The sequence below is a fragment of the Parus major genome, chromosome 1A (genome assembly GCF_001522545.3).
Source record: "Parus major isolate Abel chromosome 1A, Parus_major1.1, whole genome shotgun sequence".
Lineage (NCBI taxonomy): Eukaryota > Metazoa > Chordata > Aves > Passeriformes > Paridae > Parus > Parus major.
Window position 1 is genome coordinate 42,336,164 of NC_031773.1, and position 20,032 is coordinate 42,356,195.

A 20,032-nucleotide genomic window follows, 5' to 3' on the forward strand; every position below is an offset into this window, starting at 1 on the left:
GCAGTATGAACAGATGTAGTGGATGCAACTGCAAAGGTATCTTAATGTTAAGTACATGTCCTTGTGAAGTCACTAAAGATCAGCTGTTTAAAAATTACATATGAATGCCTCATTTAATGGACTACAAATAGGAATACAGCTGGGTTACCTGCATAGATATTTTTTCTTAGTCAGTCAAACACAGAGGTGTCTAAAAATGTCCAAGGAAAATAAATCCAGGAGGTTTTGTATGTCAAGTACAAAAGATGAAAAATAATGTTCTTCTGGTACCATATAATCCTTAAGGTTAAAAAGGATGTCTGAGATTACATAGTCCAACCATGACTCATATCTTATGCCTGGAAAAAGCTGTACTTCAAGGATGATAGTTTTACTTGTGATATCTTAAGTCTACATTTTCCACAAAGATAAGGCTGACATGGGAAAAGAAATTTGAACATAAAATTTGTTCAGTTGGATATATTAGTTTCAGAAATGTTCACTTAAAGAAAAAAAGGAAAAATGTCATTTAAATCAACTCAAATACTCCTACCTTGTCTGATGAGCAATGAATAGAATCAAATTTGAGACAATCTTCCATCTTCTTATTCCATTAATTGTAAGCAACTAAAATGCATCTTCTATCTTTTCCCTTTCTGTAATTTCAAACTCTAATCACATCTTTAAATTCTTATCCACAGACCAGAATGATTAAATGTAATTCTGATGTTGGACGATTCCCTATATCCACCCACTTCTTCAGTTCCAATTATGATTATGGAACAAAGAGAAAGCAAGCCTACAGTTTTAAATGTCCTTCAGTGTCAAAATGCTATTAAGCCTTCAGTTCTGCCTAATGTGGAAAAAAAAAAAAATAGCAGGACAAGAGAAACCAAGGAATAATGGAGAATATGGCCATTTAGCATGATGTCACTTGCCACAAAGTCCAGAAACTGCATCCAAGCAGATTCATCGATATTATCCCACAGTTCCTCTGCTGCTTCATCACCTGTAGCTGTATTCCACTGCTAAAAGCAAATGCAGGAAGCTTGAATTTCTTGGATATCACTTAATCTTTCATTTAAGGAGACTGTGGAAAAAGTCCCCAAGGTTCTTCAGGGGAGCAAGTGAAACATAATTCTTAAAAACATAAACTAGGATTATTTTCCCTTTAGTCAACATCAAACAAGACTGAATGCTCTGGGTAAAGAACAGCAAGATGTGTCTTTGATCCATCAGATGCAGAGTGCCTAAAACAAGCAGGTCAGGGCAGAATAGTAACTTCACATGGGTTGTTCACATGGTGTGAACAACTTCTCCATCTTAGTTCCCTCTCTGTTCTGCCAGCCAGAATGTTCAAGCAGCTAAGCAATGACCTTGATCAGAGAGCTGATCTCTCTGCAAAGCAACCCAGCAAAATAAATGGTTATTTTCAGATGGATCCATTCTGAGTCTTACTAAGTGTGGAATTGCCCAAACAGATCTGACAGCACAATGGAAGAAGCCCTGAATGGACACAAATGGGAAGCCAGGAGCACTGGATTAAGTTGACAGAGACACTTAAGGAATGCAGAAAATGACACTTAAAATACCACAGGGATAAGAAAGCCTGACATAACAAGTACAGGTACTCTAACACTGATCCAAATCATACATCTCAGATCCAACACTGAAGCTAACCCAGGAAGTCCCTGTTCCTGCCTGTCAAGTGTGCTGATCAAACCCTTTCTATGTTGAACTGAATATTGGTTCAACAAAAGCAACAGTAAAAATAATGGAGTGAAAACAATGCCTGAAAGAAAAGGAAGACAAAAAGGTATGCAAGACCTCAAGGAAAACTCAGTGTAAGACTGATTCCTATAAACCTTATATCAAAACAACTAAAGTAGTTGTAATCTTTTTCAACTGTGTGGTGCAATCTGTGCACTGGGACACATTTTAGACTAAAAGTTCCCAGATATGTGGCTCAAGTTCTTTTTTATTATTTTGTATCTGTGTAAGAGATCTAAGGAGCACAGCCAAGAAAAATAAGGCGGCTACAATGTACCATCTCATCATGCCTAGGGAAAGGAAAACAAGCACTAGTACATACATCTCCAACACCCAGACATCAAAACAAGTATTTTTCTTTTTCAATTCTGTTTATTTGGACAGGCTTAGGAGGCTACCCATTTCATAAAACAGAGAGGATAACAGGAAAGCAACTTGAGAGGGCTTATCCCCATTTACCCCAGAATACTGTATACGGTTTAGAGCAGATGACATGCACAGTTCCTTTAACAACTCACCACCCTTCAGGACCAGCCCATGTAAGAACAATTGTTCTGATTAACACCAGAAAGAGATCATATGAGCAAGGGGGAAAGAAAGCAAAAGTACATAAATTCTACACCCAGGTTTGTAAAAAAACACAAAGGGAAGTTATGTTCACAACTTTTTTTCTGAAAGTCAATGAGATTTCAACATTTGAATTTTCCATTCTGAAAAATCATTCTTTTGTAGAACCTAAATTATAACATGAGTTGACACCCAGACTGACTTTCTGAAGGACACTGTGGTGATCTCATAGCTCAGACATCACACTACCATTGTATACCCAGAAAACTGAAAACTGATTAAGTGCTCATGAGACAGCACTGAAAATTGTGTATGGCAGTTATGTAGTTACAATAATGAGAAAAATGTGAATTTTCAGAGGAAATTAATCCAAGGAAGCTTCTGGTAAATATGTGATATTACTAAACACTTAAATTCTGTCCTAATGTACTAGAAAATTTTATTGTAAAAACCTCTTTTGTGAGAAATAACTAACTCTTATTTCTTACATTTAATTTCTGTGAACTAGAAGAGACTTTCTTTAATACCTACCAGATAATATTCTCATTGCATTAAGGAAGCTTTTCTTAGATGCTGTCTCTTACTAGACACACAGTGTGTATGCATAGCACAAAATGCCTCATAAAGAAACCAGCAAACTTTCCAAAAAACTGCATATAACACCATATTGACTGCACTGTCTAACCAGTAGAGTGTTTAAATATGTGCCTAAACACTGTCCTGAAGCTTCAGCAAAATCAAGTACAGACACTTACATACAGATTTACTAACTCCCAGATAATGTAATCTGAGATTGATAGATATTATCAAGATTGACATTACAATTGTAGGACTTGATTGCAAACAGTACCACAGACGCTATATGAAAGTTCCATCCCAGAAATGGAAATCTGGATTAAACTAATTGAAATTAAGAACAAACTGTGCACAAGAAACTTCATCACGTTTCACCTGACTGAAATACATTTTCTATCTCAGGATACAGCCTGTACATGCATTTCCAGTAGGTTTGATTTACATGATAAATTATTTTAAATGTTACTTTCTAAGTCTTATTTCTCCTAGCTTCCAATACAATGGTTTTGGTTAGTGTCTCTTTTCTGCTAAGAACATGGGTTCTTAGCTGCAGAAGATCTTTTATTTGAGAGGCTTACCATATATTAAAAAAAACAAAAAACTGTAACCTGCAAATGACTAAAAAGAATCCTGTAAAATCCTGTGCACAAGGACATGACCCCTGTAACATTTGCACCCACACCAATCTTATATCAACCTTTGTAGATTGTGTGAGTAGTCCACGTAACTCAGTTCTGGTAAATATGACAGATTGAGGCAATGACAGAAAACACATACACCTTAGATTTAAACAGCCAAAACCATCTCACTGGAGTTACCAGCACTGGGAAACAGCTGTATGAGCTAAAAGGCAAGCAGGAAACCTGAAGTGAGAAATTCACGTTTAATTTTAGTTCTGGTACACAATTCACTGCTTAACCTTTACCACTGAGCCTCTCTGTCCCTCAGCTTTCCTACACAGAAAAACAGGGATTTGCACAATTTTTCATGGTGTATCAAATTTGATCTCCTCCCAAGTTTCTGCTAATAATAGCTCTGTGTGAAATGGAAAGTAGCCAGTTTTGAGAGCTGAGTGCAAGTAAAGAGCATCTGTCAGCTACATTAAAAAAAAAAAAATTCTAAACATCTTAGGCAAGGAAAGCATGACCTAGTACTCTGCTCAACAGTAATTGTCTTCCTGTCTGTATGTGAAGCTGCAACATCCCTTCTGATCCATCCACAGATTTTAGAGGAAGATTTCATTCTTACTGGCTTGAAAAGGAAACAAGAAAACAGAGGCTACATCCACTGACTTAAGTTTGTTTTTTTCAACCCCTTCCATGTTACCATGAACTTCCAGGGTTCTTCACAGAAGTCATTAATATCCACTATCCCTCTCACTCTGTCTGGCTATCTCAGCTTTGCAAGTCTTGCCCATCCTTGAAGAGAGAACTTACACTGCAGGGTGGGAGAAAAGAAAGGAGACAATACTTAAGGAGATGACAGTGGGAGAGATGCACAGCACCACTGCTGGAGAAGCCAAAGGGGCTGGAGGAGCTCCCAGAGCCACTGGCTGTAGGAGAGGGAATGCAGGACATTGACAGCAGTGTGGAGAAAAGGTGGCCTGTGGCATGGGAGACCGGCAAATGGGATGGAGCACATGGAAAATAAGAGACACACAGAAGCCCTGACTTGGACATGCATATCCATGGACTTCCCCTGCAGCTCCAACATGGCAAATACAGCCCACAAGCAGATAATGCTCCAGTTGTCAACCTGCACTGAGTCATGGAGCAGGAGAAACCTGGCAGTGCTGGGTGAAATGATACCAGATGCAACAGCAAAGGGATATGAGAAGGGAGGGATCTGAGGGAGTCCCTGTCAGCAAGTGAGCTTCTTGGGCTCTATACAGCCTGTCCTGTGCTGCCCAGCTTGTCCTGTGTTCTGGTTTCTTATGCATTTTTGTTACTCTTCATTTAGCAAAATTTCCCTAAATCTGATTTGCCCTCATCAGCCTCCTTCTCCACCCCTTCAGCTTCTGCCAGAACTTAATAAAGAAGATCTGATGCTCTGTATCCAACTGGCACCTCACTGCCAGGGACACAGCGCTGCCAGGGCCAACCCCATGCCCACCTGAGAGGTGTCTCCAAGCACCCACCATCACTGGCAGGTTGCACAACTGCTGTGCTATATTCACCTTATGCATATTAGTGGTACAAGTGTACTGCAGTTTTAAGCATGCAACCTTGTTTTGCTCAGACTTTAAGATGCTCCAGTATCACTACTCTTTGTATGTTTTTGACATGGCTTGCAGCAGGTTTGCTCTTGATTTTCTTACTGATAGTCACAGCTGAAAGGTCTTATTTGGAGTGATAAAGATGAGGGGTTTTTCTGTTAATTTTTAAACTTCCCTCTATTCCCCCTTGCACTCCTCTCATATCAACAAACATCTGCTTTCTTTCCTGAAGGCCACCCATGCTAGTGTATTCCAGTAAGATCCTGTTCCAGGTCACAGCACACATCCCAAGCTATGCACTTGCTTCACCTCTACCCAAAGGGATTTAAAGAATTAAACCTCCAGACAATCTGTAAAATCTAAGTTGAACATTTACTGATATTAACCCCACAGAAGATTACACTGGGTTGATATGCATAAGTATTTGGAAGCACAGACTTCATCAAATGCATATGCCACCCAAGCAAGATGTTTCCTTTCAATTCAAAGTCAGCACACACCACTTAAACTGTTGTCCTTCTCCCTCATTATCACTCTGCCTTCACACATATATTACTTGGCTTTGTCTTTCTCCCAAGAGAAATAAATGGGTTTGATTCTCACCACGATCAGTGAGCCTTAGCTCACTGCATTCAGAGTACCCAGACAGAGCAAGGACAAACCTGTAGGAATTTTCTGAAACTGTTTTGAAAACCAATCAAATAATAATTAAAAAATAAAATAAAAAAGGCTAGAAACAGGAATCCAGCCAGATCCAATAAGTATTGCAGAAGACCCAGTTCAGTAGCATTGGTGAGCAATATGATGAGAAAGACTGGCACACCACAAAAAAGATCACCTTTTATCAGTAAAAATCTAGTGTAGATGAAGGAAGATCTTGGCTGTTTAGCACTCTTCTACATTACATACACAAACCCTATTAATACAGAGAAGATATGAGATTACCAGAAATTGAAAAGAAGTCACAATATTAATACCTCATTCTCTGCTGACAGCCAGGATGACAATGACCCAGAAAAAGGTTCAGATATCAGGACTCATTTTGACAGCCACTGCCTTGCATGAGCACTCACAATTTTTCTGTCCTTCATTTCTTTCTCCTCCATGGTGACTGGATTCTTCCACCATCAGCTTAACTGACACTTGCTGCTCCATTCTTCTTGAGATTATTTTGATGTGGTAGTCACTGCTGTTTCTGTTCATCTCCCCCCTGAGCCAACAGCCTCAGCAGCAGTGTCTTACACTGTTATTTGCATTCAAGAACTACGGCATGAACTAAGACAGAGGATGAACAAGAGTCCAGTTGGTATACAGAATGGCAAAAAAGGGTTTTGGCCCCCCAAAAGCAACTGAACTGCCTATTTTGAATGTGGCTTGGGCCATTGTGGATAATGGCACAGCCCCTCCATTTCTTTCCTGGACAATTCCAATAAAGGAAGTTGTGCAGACTTCTGCATATGTAACAGTCAGGCCAAAAGAGGTAAGTGAAGTGCAGGCAGAAAAGTGGCCACACCTTCCTTGCCTGCTTACCTGTTCCCTGACACCTTTTTCTCCCTGACACTACCTAAACACAGAGGCTGTTGTCATTGTCTGCAAAAACATTGCAATTAGTTGTGCCTCTTACGTCTGATTGCTGTGCTCCTCTTTCCCTTTGAGCTCTCAGAGTTACAGCTCTTGTTCCACTTCGTGGGGGACAGCTTTTCTAAGACTCATCTGCTTGTCCCATCCTGCTGTTGTGCTCCTGCTTCTCCACTTTTCTGATGTTATTGACAGACAGTAATGCTTGAGCTACAATGCTTCGTAGTCATTGCAAGTTCATAGTATTTCAGAGCAGTTAGAGGTGGAAAGGAATGCATAAAGGAGCCATTTCTATTTGTAAAGAAGGGAAAACAGGATGAATGAAGATAAAAGCCAGTGGGAGGAAATGTGCAGGAGCAGCCTAGTCTGCTCAGCCAGTACTAACCAGTCCCATTTGGTAACTGGAACAAATTACGTAGTGCATCATGTTGCTTTACTCTCCTGTCAACACAGTCAAGCAAACTTAGCCACCTGGCGAGGTGAAGCTAGTGTGTTTTCAAACTATCTGCTTCTACAAATGCTTGGCATTCTTGATAAAGTTGTATCCTCTTTCAGTTACTGGAGAGATGTTGTTAATGTCTATAGTATTTGGGAAAGGCTTATGTGCATCAACTGTACATAGCAGTGTGACACTGAACATGAAAAGAACTTGAAAAATGTTTTGATTCCTCCTCCTAAAACACTGAAAAAAATTAAGGATCTCTGACTCCTGACATAACAGTAGATCCATCTGTTTCTAATCTCGTTGTTCTGGGTATTTCTTCCTGGCCCAAACTCACAGAGGAGAAGTCAGTGATATATTCCAGAGGTTTGAAATTAATTTGTCAGTGCTACAGCCAGTTCCACTGCTTTCCTCTAAATGACTCCACAGCTCAGTGCTGTCACCTCAGCCCTCATTATAGTCACAGGCTGTAGGGTATCCCATTTCTACAGAAAAAGTTGAACAACTATCTGTGTTAGAGGAGAGGTTAGCATTGATAAAGTTCAACTTGCTAGCTCTTTCCCATACTTGCACGCTACTTTAAATGAGCAAAAATACAAATTAATCACTTATTATCCCATCTTCTATGAAAGTTCAGACAAATTATCAGTTATCAGTAACCACTGATAGCCATCATGCTAGAGTTAGGAAGAAGCATCCTTACAAGACAGTCTGACTGTCAGGGCACACTGCAACAGACTCTGTTTCTACAGCACTTCTTGTATTTGTTTCTGAGCAAGGAAGAGCATTGAGCACCTATTCTGTAGGGTCAGCCCTCCATCCCCAGATTCAGCTGATACAAGGATTCCTCACCTTTTACAATGGCAGTTTCCTGAAGCCATCACATAGCAACACCTATCAAGCCCTTCAAACAGATGTTTTAGCAAAGAAGAGCATGACTTTTAATCCTTAATGCTAGTGCTTCCACTGAACAGAAATCCAGAAGCAATCTTCTGCATCAATTCTGCAACATTATGGAACCCAACTGATTTTCTGGAACGTCAGAAATAAGCTTTATATTTATGGCTTTTAAATAAAAGTCATTAGAAAAATCAAAATCCTCCCATGAATGTTTTCAAAATGTATTTCACCTGAAATCATTTTCTCTGTGAGTTAAACTCAAAGGTGTGTTTAAGGTGAAGTAATTTCCAGCTTCTGGAACTATTACATTACCTTTGTCTGTCTAGAAAAGTTTGGGCTCTGAACAAAGTTAATGCTCCTGTTAAAAGGTTCCTACCACCAACTCTCTATATTTCCTATCTGAGGAATCTATTCCTATTCCTTCCTGCCTGCATAGATGTACATGCTCAGTGTTCATGTGTTGCGGCCAGCAACCTCAGGATCTCATCCAGGAAGCTTCAGGGTTCTGGGGACCAGCATGGAACACCCACGAGATGGGCTCCCAGTTCATGAAACCATTTATTCAGCATGAGAACAAAGTCAGGTCCCGAACAGAGAGCCCCGGACAGAGGCACAGCAGGGATTTTTGAGGGACAGAACTCTCAAGGGTCCCCACCTTTGAGGGTGGAGTTCAGGGTCAGGAACCATTAGAAACACACCAAGGGAGAACCCCCAGGGACTCAAACCCAATTAGAACCCCTGGGCTGCCCTTCACAAGGGGTTTGGGGTGGGACAATGTAACTCTTTGTCTCCCCTGAGGCCGCTGCCACATTCATGTTTGTCAAAAGAATTCTGTTTAACTCAGATCCCCTTTTGCATCCATCCAGTACTTTAATCAATCCAGATTTGGGCTAACCCAGACAGTCCTCACAGAAAGAGAGGCCTAAAGGAAAAATCACATGTGCAGTTAGGCATATGGCTGTTCTCAGAAGAATCGATGAAGAACACCTTCTCCACATCAACATACAGATCATACTTACAGGGCAATTCCCAAGACAAAGCAAACTGAGTATATCTAATATCTTACAGCAACCAGAGGAGGGGCATCCAAAATTTCTCACAATTTTTAGTCATCTGGTCTTTTTTCTTGCCATGTTTTGCTTTTCAATGAACTAATTTGTCTTACTGAAGAGGCAGAAAATTAATCTAAAGAATATAATAGAAAAGCAGATTTTTCTCTGGGGCTTCAGTGAGCTGAATCAGCATACAGGCAGCTAAGTCACATAAGGGAAGAAGCAGAATCATGCAGCCAGGGGCAGGAGACTGAAAATCAGCATGCCAGCAGATCCCCACCCCAAGGCTTTCCATTCCAGTAACTAATAATGGACAGCCTAAGAAAACACTTGGCCTTTTGGTCTTTCCACCCAAGTAGAATTTGAAGTCCAGAGAGGTATGCTTTGCAACCAAATAAATAAGGGAACTTAGTATACAAAATTTCTTGATATTTTTATTTCATATAAAGCCATCCAAACATTCCTAGGGCTAATCATGTTTAAGCATGATTTCAAGCACCTTATCCTTATTATAGTTACTGTTACAGTAGACAGAGTCCCAGAGCTCAGCCATTCTCACCCTCTGAATGGACCCACAGTTTGGGAGAAGGGATACCAGTCTGAAGCTTTGCCAGAACTTCCAGTCAGTCAGGCACTGTGCTAGTTCCTAGCCAGTGCCTGACTCTGGGTGTTACTCAGTTTCTCAGGTGAATCTGTCTGCTGATAGGGTTTTGTGCTGAAGTGTACTAAATAAGTATGCCTTTCCCAGTTTTTGATACATTATTTTCCGACATGATTCAATTCAAATCAGGAGAGTCCAGCACCTACACAGCAGCACAAACTCTGCATGTTTTTCAGGTTTAAATACATTTGTAGCCTTTTTGCATAAGAACAAAGTGACATTTGGGATTTAGATCAGTAAAAAGCAGGCTTCTTATGTATCCAGGCAGAACCCAGGGTAAAAGAAGGAGACAAGGGGACTAGTGAGTAATAGATATAGTTTGGTTTTCCTGCTCATGGTTGGTCCACCTTTCAGGAAAATCTGAACATAACACTTTGCTGGCCTGCCTTCCTTCCTCAGAAGACACAAGGCAAAAACAAACAGGCATTCCCTTTCCAGTTTCTTGTTTACAAAACAAATTGAATGTGTTACTCCTTCAAAACATCTGTTTGCACTCCTAACATGAGAAAAAATGTTGAGACTATGTGTTCGATAACAAGTCATGACCTTTGCTTTGCAGTTTGGAGTTCAGTTAAATCCAGCTTTTTAAGTTTTCAAAACATAGTCACTTTTGAAACTTCAATTAAATAAAGTCCACTTATTCTAAAATGAAATTATTTCTATATTTCTGGTTCAGAGATATCCACGGAGATTATTAAAGAAGTCTCATTGCCTTGCTTTATTTCTTTTACTTTTTAATTACACTAATGGATGAAATTCTAGCTAGTGAGTCAGAGTGATTTTAGTGCAGGGGTGGTGAGCTCATGAGCTGAATACAGCATGCCAAGCAGTTCATCCTGGCCACAGCTCAGTCTTAACACCATCTCACACAGTGTCCCTGAAGCACAGAGAGGCAGCAAACCACAGATCTGGTGATCACTTGGGCAGCCTGAATGAGCCATTTCTTCATCTGCAGCCTAAAGAACCACACCACAAGGAAAGTGCATGGTGGGACTGTGGAGGCACATCTGTGGAGCAAGACAGCTGTGCAACCTCCAGCCACAAGACACACTGTACAGTGGTCACAGGACAGAGCAAACCTGCATGGCCACACAACAGCCATCAGCCATGACTCATTTCACATGTACCTGCACATGTGGCAGCTAGGTGACAGGGCAAGTAGATTTTGAGGATGTGACATATATACATGGTCACTTTCCATCGTGGGAAGGGACACACCCTTCTTTATCACACAGTTATCAGAAGCCATGTGACTTCCCAGGCTGAAAGCACAGGCACAGCTGCCTCAGACCAATCCTGGTTATGGCAAATACACTGCTGCTCCTACAAACACATCATTTTTTCTTTCTCTTCTTTGCAGATATTGTCTATTACAGGGGAGGGTGGTCTGTAACTCCAAGATAACAAGTCAGTCCATCTTATTACATGATAATGAAGGTCAGTACAAGGTTTCCTCTTATTTTCAATCATTTGACTGATAGTGAACATCCTTCATGTAGGCAGAATGCTCATGGGACATCCTAAGTCTCTATTCATTCCTACAAGCTGCTTATAAAATTACAATAGAATAAAATTGCCAGTGAAGAAGAAAATACTAAAATAATAGCTAAAGAAATAAGTATCATTGTCATCCACTGAGTACTTGTTTATTTGCTTACCTGCTTTTCTGAAGTGTAGTCATTTCTCATCATCTTTCTTAAGGGAAAGGTGTTAAACCATGGAAAGACACAGGAACAGAAGGGTCACAGCAGTGGCAGGAAAAGAAATAAAGCAGCAACCAGAGTTGTTAAGGATAAAGATGCTTGTCTTTTACAAATGTAAAGTGATGTCTGGCATAACTATATATCAATAGGGTGAATTCCCACCCAAAATTTTAACGATTGGGAAACAATTACAGACATTATACAATTACACCTTCTTGCCAAAAGATCAAGTTTCTCCCAGTGCAGAGACTTCACTGGAAGACAACAGAGGTAATTCTACATTTGGTATTGCTTCATTGAAGCACTTCTGGCTATAAGTTTTCACATTGATATGATGAAAAATTATGCCTTGGGAATATGCTTTAATCTATATGCTTCATATATGCTGTATCCAGACACAATTCTGAAATGCAGTACCTGAAAGCAGGTGAGGTAAAAGTGAAGGCTAGTGTGTTTTCTTTAGGATCAAATGTTGTTTTGATACCTGGGTTAGGTTTCTCCACACAAAAGCAATGTGCTGTTGTTAGTGTTAAACAATCCTTATTTAAGGATTAAATAAATTTATCCTCTTTACGTGAACCAGTAATTTTCAACATGAGGGTTACAAATGCCAAGAGGTTTATCAACTATTGCTGGAGAGTCTGAGGAAGGTAGTTCAGAAACACCAACCAGAAGAACCACTCCAGAAGAAAAGACAGAGTGTCCATAAATTGATTCTCCTCTTGCTCTCCCTGTTGAGCTTTCTGTACACCACACTCACTCCTACTCCTCTCCTGGGACCTCACGGTCCTGTGGTTGAGTTCCCCATTTCTGATCTGTCTCTTTACAATATTTCCCTTTTACATCTGAATCCTTCCCCCTCCTTTAAAAATACAAAACTTTTACCAATTAACTATTGAAAAAAAAAATTCTGTACCCTTCTACCCTGAGCAGACAGTGTTGATTGTTCTAATATAACAATTCAGCACTTCTCTGCTTTAAATGTGTTGCACATTTAAAAACAAAGCCTGACATTCATCTACATAACTGTAATTTCTTAATGACTTTCCCTCAGGTGTTTCCCTCCTGAAGTACAATTATAGGTACTGAAGTGACTCTATGCATGCAGTGACTCAGGCATGCATACCTGATTACTCTACTTGTCTGCTTCCAGAGTGTTCAGGGGTTATTTCATAGCTTGATTGACATTCATAAAATGTAGCAGTCAGTGGAATGGCAGGGATGAATCAGCTGGAGGGGAGAAAGTTTATTCTAGTCTCTGTCTACACTAACATGCCAACTGCCACAACTCTGACCACAGGAGTCCCAGTTCCTGACAGCGGCCAGGCTGTACCCAACCTCCACAGGAACAGGCTAGGAGAGATGGAAAATCCTCCCACTCCATCAAGTTACAAAGCCAACAACAGTTGTCTTGCCACAGGCAGGAGTATGTTGCCCACTGAGTAAGACTTGGGAATGTGCTAAGGAAAAGTAGGCTTTCTTCAGGTGCTGAGCAGAACTGCCATCCCCATTTATGCACCAACCCAACCACATGAGCCACATCAGGTCAAAAGAGTCACAGATAACAAGAGCATATGGACAATCCAGATTCCCAGAGGAATGTGGGAGCAAATATATAAACATGTCTATTGCAGCAGCACTCATCCACTCTTATAAAACCCAGCTTGGAATGGTCCTATAATATTATTGTTTAATTTTGTGTGGTGCAGGTTGAATTTGTTGGATAGGAAAGACCAGCAGTAGTCATTAGGCTACCTAAATTGAACACATTTAACACAAGAATAACAATTAGAAATATAGAAAACTCTGGTCTCAGGTATAGACATTTCTCTGAGTATATTTGCATTTAAAAATGCACTTGCAAAATAAAATCAGAAACTTATGTAATTACCTTTTATTCCAATCCTCCTGCAGCAGTAGTAGCAAAGGACAGGTTATAGGGCACGGCCTGGTGTTCACAAAGTTCTGAAGCCAAAACTTTAAGCCTGTTTTTCTAAGTATCTGTCAATCTCCAAAAGCACCTGAGTTTATGACATGATGTTGAGTTTAGGATTATCTGTACACTGAGTTAAGTTCTTAAAATACATTATTACATAATAGTTTCTTGGGGCCCTTGCCTTACTCAGTTTACTACATGACTTTCCTCTGGGACAAAATCCAGACAATGTAGTGATGAAGGCTACGCTTTCTGGACACTCCTTTTTCCCATTATATCATTTGTTGCAAAAACTGGCAAGCGATAAAAGGCAAACTTGAAGAAAACAGAAGGTGTCACAATGAAAGTAAATGAAGATGGCTTTTTGCCGTGGGGTTCTGCAGTGCCAGCCAGGCCATTTAAATCACACTTTTGACTATTTTTTAGCAACTGCATGTTCCTCATCTTCCCATATGTGGTTTGAGATTGTAAGTTGTAATTTGAAGCAGAGCTAAAGAGTCAGCTTGTACTTGATTTATGTGGATGCTTTACTTTGAGTGTCAGCACTACTAAACACTGAGTACTCTGAAATATCAGCTCCTGGGAACATCAGTCATAAATTAGTGCAGATAATAAAGACAGGATACAAAAAGCCCCATTGTGTCATGGGAGTATTATGGAATAAATTCAGTACAGAGGCACAAGAAAATAAAGTGCATTAGGAAATCATTCTCTCTGATTTCAGAGCACACTTTTGTCTAAGTAACTTTGAGGCATTTGGTTTTGCAGTCTTAGTGTATAATTTCCTAGATTCTTCTCAAATCAAAGCCTGAACAGAACAGAACTCAATCACTACAACTCCTGCCTGTCACAAGTATCTACCATCATCCATTAATCAAGACTCCTGAACACAAAGCACAGGCCTCTCAGCCAGATCAGCTGCCTTCATGCCAGTAAACCAGCAGAAGTTGCAAGACATTTGCTTTTTCAGGTGACATTTACTACCATTAGTGGCTGATAGAAAAGGTAATTCAGGGACAGCAGAAAGAAGAATGTGTTCTGACAGGTAAAACTCCAAAACACTCTTTTTGGATTTTGTTAACAATGCCCAGCACTTCCTATCTCTCCTATGCACACATAAGGTATTCTGTAATAGCAGCTCCTCTTTTTCCAGCAAGCCTCTTATATCAGTCCCACTATCCTTGCTAAGTCACTCTTAGCTCTCTTCCTTTGCCTTCCCTCCAAAGTCACTGCTCTCCCAACAACTCCCAGGTGGAATATTATCCCAATTTCTTGCTCATGTATGTACAAGTTAGTTCATTCCTGCTTTGTCTTCAATGACCCTGCACAATCTTCCTTCCTCTCAGGGTTTCTCCCAAGCAGCTTCCATCCTTGGCTTCAACATGTGAACTCTCTTCTGCATCCCTGTGGCCACCTGTCCTCCTTTTTGCCTACTGAAGTCCCAGCTTACAATCATTTCAGTCATCTTTCTCTCCAGACTCAGCTTCCCTCTATATTCTCTCCCTCCTTCTTGCACCATCTCCACGACTCCCTCCCCTCTGTCATAGAGCTGCTTCCCATTCCTTCTCTCATTTTCCCCAGTTTCTAGACCACACTACAACACAAACAGAGACAACTTTCAAGAATATTTTTTAAGGAATAAAACAACATATTCTTCCCATAGCTTTCCTTTCAGAAATTACTCAATCACTTAGCTGCTATTTGTTAAAGTTTTCCACCTGGAGTTTTCCATCAGCAATGAAAAAGTGCAACAAAAACTGTTAAAGATTCTCAAAGTTATGAGCAACTGATACACAAATCCATACTAGGACATGCCATGGAGACTTAATAACACACAGTGCCATCTGCCTCTCTTGGAATTGTACTTATATACAGGTTTAGTGGTTTCATTTAGATTAAATAAATTAGCTCCATTAGCTTTAACTTTGCTTCAGTAAAAAATACTGACTTTGGTTAAATAGGAAGGGTGGTCAGCTCCAACTTTAACAGACTTTGCTAAAAATGCTTGTTAAAAATTCCACGCTTATGCACATGGTAGCTATGAGCCACCTCCAAACAAGGAATAGAGCTTGCTTGCCAATGTCATACTGCTGCTCTGCTATCAAATCCCTGTTAAAAAGCACACATTTAGTCATTTGACTCTAGCATGTCTAAAAGTTACATGATCTGACATTTCCAAAATGTGTCTTTGGTTTTTATTTTATCTATACATAATTCCTTTTTATCTTACCAATGAATCTTAGAATAATTGTTAGTAGTTTTAGGCATCCTGAGCTAGGCAAGAAAAGGAAGATGTATCTTTAGACATAAAAATCCCAGGCCTTCATTAAACAACACCCATAAAAGAAGTGCAAAGATCTTTATACAATGCATAATGATAATGTTTTAAGTACTTCCTTCCATAATCGTTGCTGAAAACTAAACAGACACATACACCCCCACACAGTGTCCTTAAAAACATGAACATTCTCCTTATATCCTATGTTCTTCCTTGAAAAATTACACCCTACAGACAATTTAAAAGTTTACTTATATTTCTCAGTAGTTTTGGTAGGCAAAACCTTTAACTTAAAAAAAAAAAGCAATATAGACAAAATCAAATAGTTGTGACTGTTTTAATTTATTCCTGAAGACTAAAGACTAAAATAAATTTTGTGTTTAGCTCACTACATCAGCTAAGAGGAAAAAACCTCTCATCTTTCACTTAGTTTTTACTTGCTTGTCTTCATGAAAGCTTAGAAGTTACTGGTGCTGTTTTCATTTCAGATTTCCACAGAGAAGTCAGAAACAGTGCAAGTAAAATGCCAGGGACAATGAACTCATTTTATAAATAAAAGTGTGAGCATGTATAATATATAAGATACATGAGTTCAGATTTGGTCAGATAATGTTCTTACACCTGTTCATTCAGGCTTTGGACCAAAGCACTTGCAGAGCTAGTGAATGATATTTGAACAGAGCTGGGTAAAAATAGATTTGTTCTTGTAACATTATCAAAAGGATCTGACTTAAGAGATGACAACATCTGATGGGCAAATCATCTGAATTGGATGTTTCCTCATGTTTTAGGATTGGTTAGTATTACTCAGTATGCATAAAATAGCTGACCTCTACTACAGGACATACTGTATTTATGGTCTGTAGCTTACTTCTTCAGTCCTATAACAAGTTTATACCATAAACTTGTATTATACACATTATAAACATTGTATAATACAAACTCCTATTTGTATTATACACCAAAACATTCATTGCAATTGTTTCATTTGCAAAGTAACCCATAAGTACAAAATAAGTTACTTTACAAAATTAGTGCAGACCTTGGGCAGACAGCAGCTTCTAAACTGTTTCCTCTTCTCTGAATGTCTTATATATCTTATGCATGCATCTATATATGTAGCTAAGAGTAGTACTCTTTTCATTATAGCAGCTTTTGCTTCATTTGATTGATAAAAAAGAATTGATAGAGTATTCACTGCATTTTAGCTCTTTATATCTGCTTTGTGACCAAGGCTGCTGTCTGTGAGCCCACTTAGCTTTACCTGCATGGCTGAGAACTGTGCTCTCTCTGCAGAAACATCCACCAGTGAGTGACCCTGTCCAGCACCTTGCTGACGTGGTCATTCAGTCCAACAGTGTAGGTCAAACCCACTTTCTGCAGAGTGACCAAGGAAGATTAGCATTGGAAACAATTTAAAACTGTGCCATGGGGGATAAAAGCTCTGCATGTCTGTAGCAAGCAGGGAGGCAGGCGCTTTGTGCGCTCATGTCCAAATGACAGTGAAAAAAGTACAGGTTGCCCTGTTGAGCCACTTTTAATTCATGCTTGAGCAACTTTCGTAGGCACTGGTGAAGCTTAGTGACACACAGTAATAAGGCAATTGTGGCAACATGCCTCCTTTGCTCAAAACCCATAATGTTGTTTGTTGATTCAGAGTTTGCATTTTGTTCCAGCTCACTGCATGTGAAACTTGGAAACCTTGGCTGAATCCTCCAGTTTTGTCTGTACACAGAGCACAGTATCAGTTTAATTTGAACTCTTTATCAAGCCAGTAAAAGATCTGGTGGGCCATGTATGACTCAAGAATGACTTCTTTGCATTTGATTCACTCTAGATTTCAATCAGCACAATCTTTGCCAAGCCCAGGGCTTCGGTTCTGAGGCAGAGATACGACATATTGCAGAAGAAAGCATTTGTAATTACAAATGTGTAATTTGTACAGTGTTTGGGGGGGTACTTCTTCAGTTTCATGACACATTTCCTAATGTCATCATTTCTGTAGTCTGTACTGTCAGTGTTTTCCATTTGTTTCTGCTAAATTTTAAAATTTTGGCTATTTATAAGTCAGGCAGTGAAATAAGGCATTGTTTCAATGCTAAATGTTAACGGTTCTTCTGACTCATTTCCCTGCAGTTGGGACTAAAATTAAGCAGTTAATCACTCTACCCATAGCTTAGAAATACCTCTACAGAAATACATGCTCCCTCCTGAACCTCTACCACAACACCCTAATTAACTAGCTGGCATCGTAGCCACTGTTCCATCTGCCTATGAGATTCAGCACAACATGGAGTTTCTAGTAGTCAAAAGAAGTAGAAAACTAATATCACACCAGAACAAGCATTAGAAATTCCCTCCTTCCCTAGAAACTTCCTTAGAAATTTTCCTCCTTCCCAAGGAGGAAAAAGTTATCTAAGAAGTGAAAAAAATACCAGGTTTGCCAGAGCCATATAGTTAAAATAAGATGTCTCTTCCAACATGGTGAGGATCGTTCCTGTCAACTTCTTACTAAAAATACTGATGTTAAAAGAAATTTTACCTTTTGTGTGTACTGTAAGACAGAAGTGCTGCAAATACATACCCAGGAGGATACATCTGACAGAAATAACTCAGTTCCATATCCAGCACAGATACACCTCGAGGGCTTTTCCAAATCCTTGTCCATTTTCACATCTGTAAAATGAAGACAGAACTCAGTCTTCTTTGCCTTACATGGCTACACAGATTAAACAGTTATCAGAGTACTTCACTTTCTCCTGGTGTAATATAGCAAACAGGCTCTTCTCCTGGAGTTAGAAAAACTCTTAGAAGAGCCTGGAGCAAAACAAGGTGGAGCACCTGCAAAAACCTTTCACCCTGCACGTATCACTGGAGGCTCCCCCAGCAATGGGAGGAAGGTAATTACATATTCTCAGGTGCCTCCACTGTGGAGTTAAACTAAGTGTCATGTGCTGTCCTACCACTACAATAAAAAGTAGGGGTAAAACACATTTTCCTTCTATAAGAATAATAACCCTTGCCAGAGAAATCCCAAAGGTTTGCTTGATACAGATTAAGCATATATATATATATATATATACATAATATATATATATGTATATATGAAAAATACATTATTAAAAAAAAAATTGGATAATTAAAACTCCTATCCTATGCAGTCAAGAAACAGGGGAGGAAAAATCTCTTGTATTGCTTTTGTTTTTGCCAGGCTGGTGATGAAAATAATGTTTTAGATGTTCAGTTCATAGGAAGAGAGCACTCTGTACAGAAGCAGATTCACCTGGTAGGTACCTCACAATAGTTTGCAAAAGCAGGTAAATGATAAATATAACAGCAATTTTAAAAATACAGCAACTGAGGAATGGAGTAGTAAAGGAACTCAATTCCTTTTCTTTTTCTGTAAGTCACTGGCAGACAAGCATAAAGCAAAGTTTCCCCAAATTCACTTCCAGACTAAGGTTAAACCAGCCAGCTGCAGGCATTTGCCATGGTATGCATGAGTATGCATGTAAGTTCATGGAAGTCAGATGACTTGCATATAGCCACTGAGCCACCTAGTAGCAGGACTTCAAAAAAGCACATATTTACAATTCCATTCCCTAATAGACCAGGACTGGTCAACAGATCAAGTGTCTACCATGTTGGAGTCTGCTTCTCTTTTAGACAGAAATGTTAGGGAAAGGTTTAGCCGACACTGTCAAGTATTTGTCCTTTGGCAAAAATAAAGAAATGCCTTTCTTCTTCTTTTCATATAAACTGTGGCAAAGATTTTTTATTTTTTTTTGTATTGCACTTACACTAAATTCCATACACAAACCAAAGGGATGAGACTCCTGGGATTTTAGATCCCAACCAATACAAACTAATTGAAACAATGTGTGCTAGGAAATAGGGTGCAATTCTACATCACAATGGGACCTTTGCTTATCTTTCAGCTCAGTGTGCACAACAGCATTATCCTCTTCACATATTAAGAGGTGCTGCCTTTCACATAAAGAGCATTTCCTAAGTTTAATTTGAACTTTCACTACTCTTTTTAATGATAGAGCATTTAGGAGATGAGTGACTTGCTCTTTAGGAACTCAAGTGATCTTTTTGTTTCCGTGAATAACTTTAGAAGAAATGCCACTCTATTAGAGGCAATCTGAATGTGTGTAACACTTACTGTACATGAAAGTGTTTGTTGTACAACTGGATGGGCACCACACCAGCCAAACTCATCCATCAGGCTGTCAACACCTTACTCTTTTTCTACAGTGACCTATGTGGAAAATTCTCTTACAAACAGCTGTTCAGATTGTAGGCAGACAACAGGTTGTCTTAAACCCCCTCTCAATTGTGCATAAATGTTTGTGAATTTCTAGTTTCATCT

At 39.4% G+C, this 20,032-nt stretch overlaps 1 long non-coding RNA gene across 4 annotated transcripts in view; it reads right to left on the minus strand.

Moving 5' to 3' along the window:
• The window catches only part of LOC117244462, an 87,486-nt gene that overhangs the window by 48,952 nt on the left and 18,502 nt on the right, over positions 1 to 20,032 (minus strand). For all 4 annotated transcript variants that reach the window (XR_004497630.1, XR_004497629.1, XR_004497628.1 and 1 more), the window contains exon 3: positions 18,242 to 18,333. This is a non-coding gene — a long non-coding RNA (uncharacterized LOC117244462). The remainder of the gene's footprint in view (positions 1 to 18,241; positions 18,334 to 20,032) is intronic.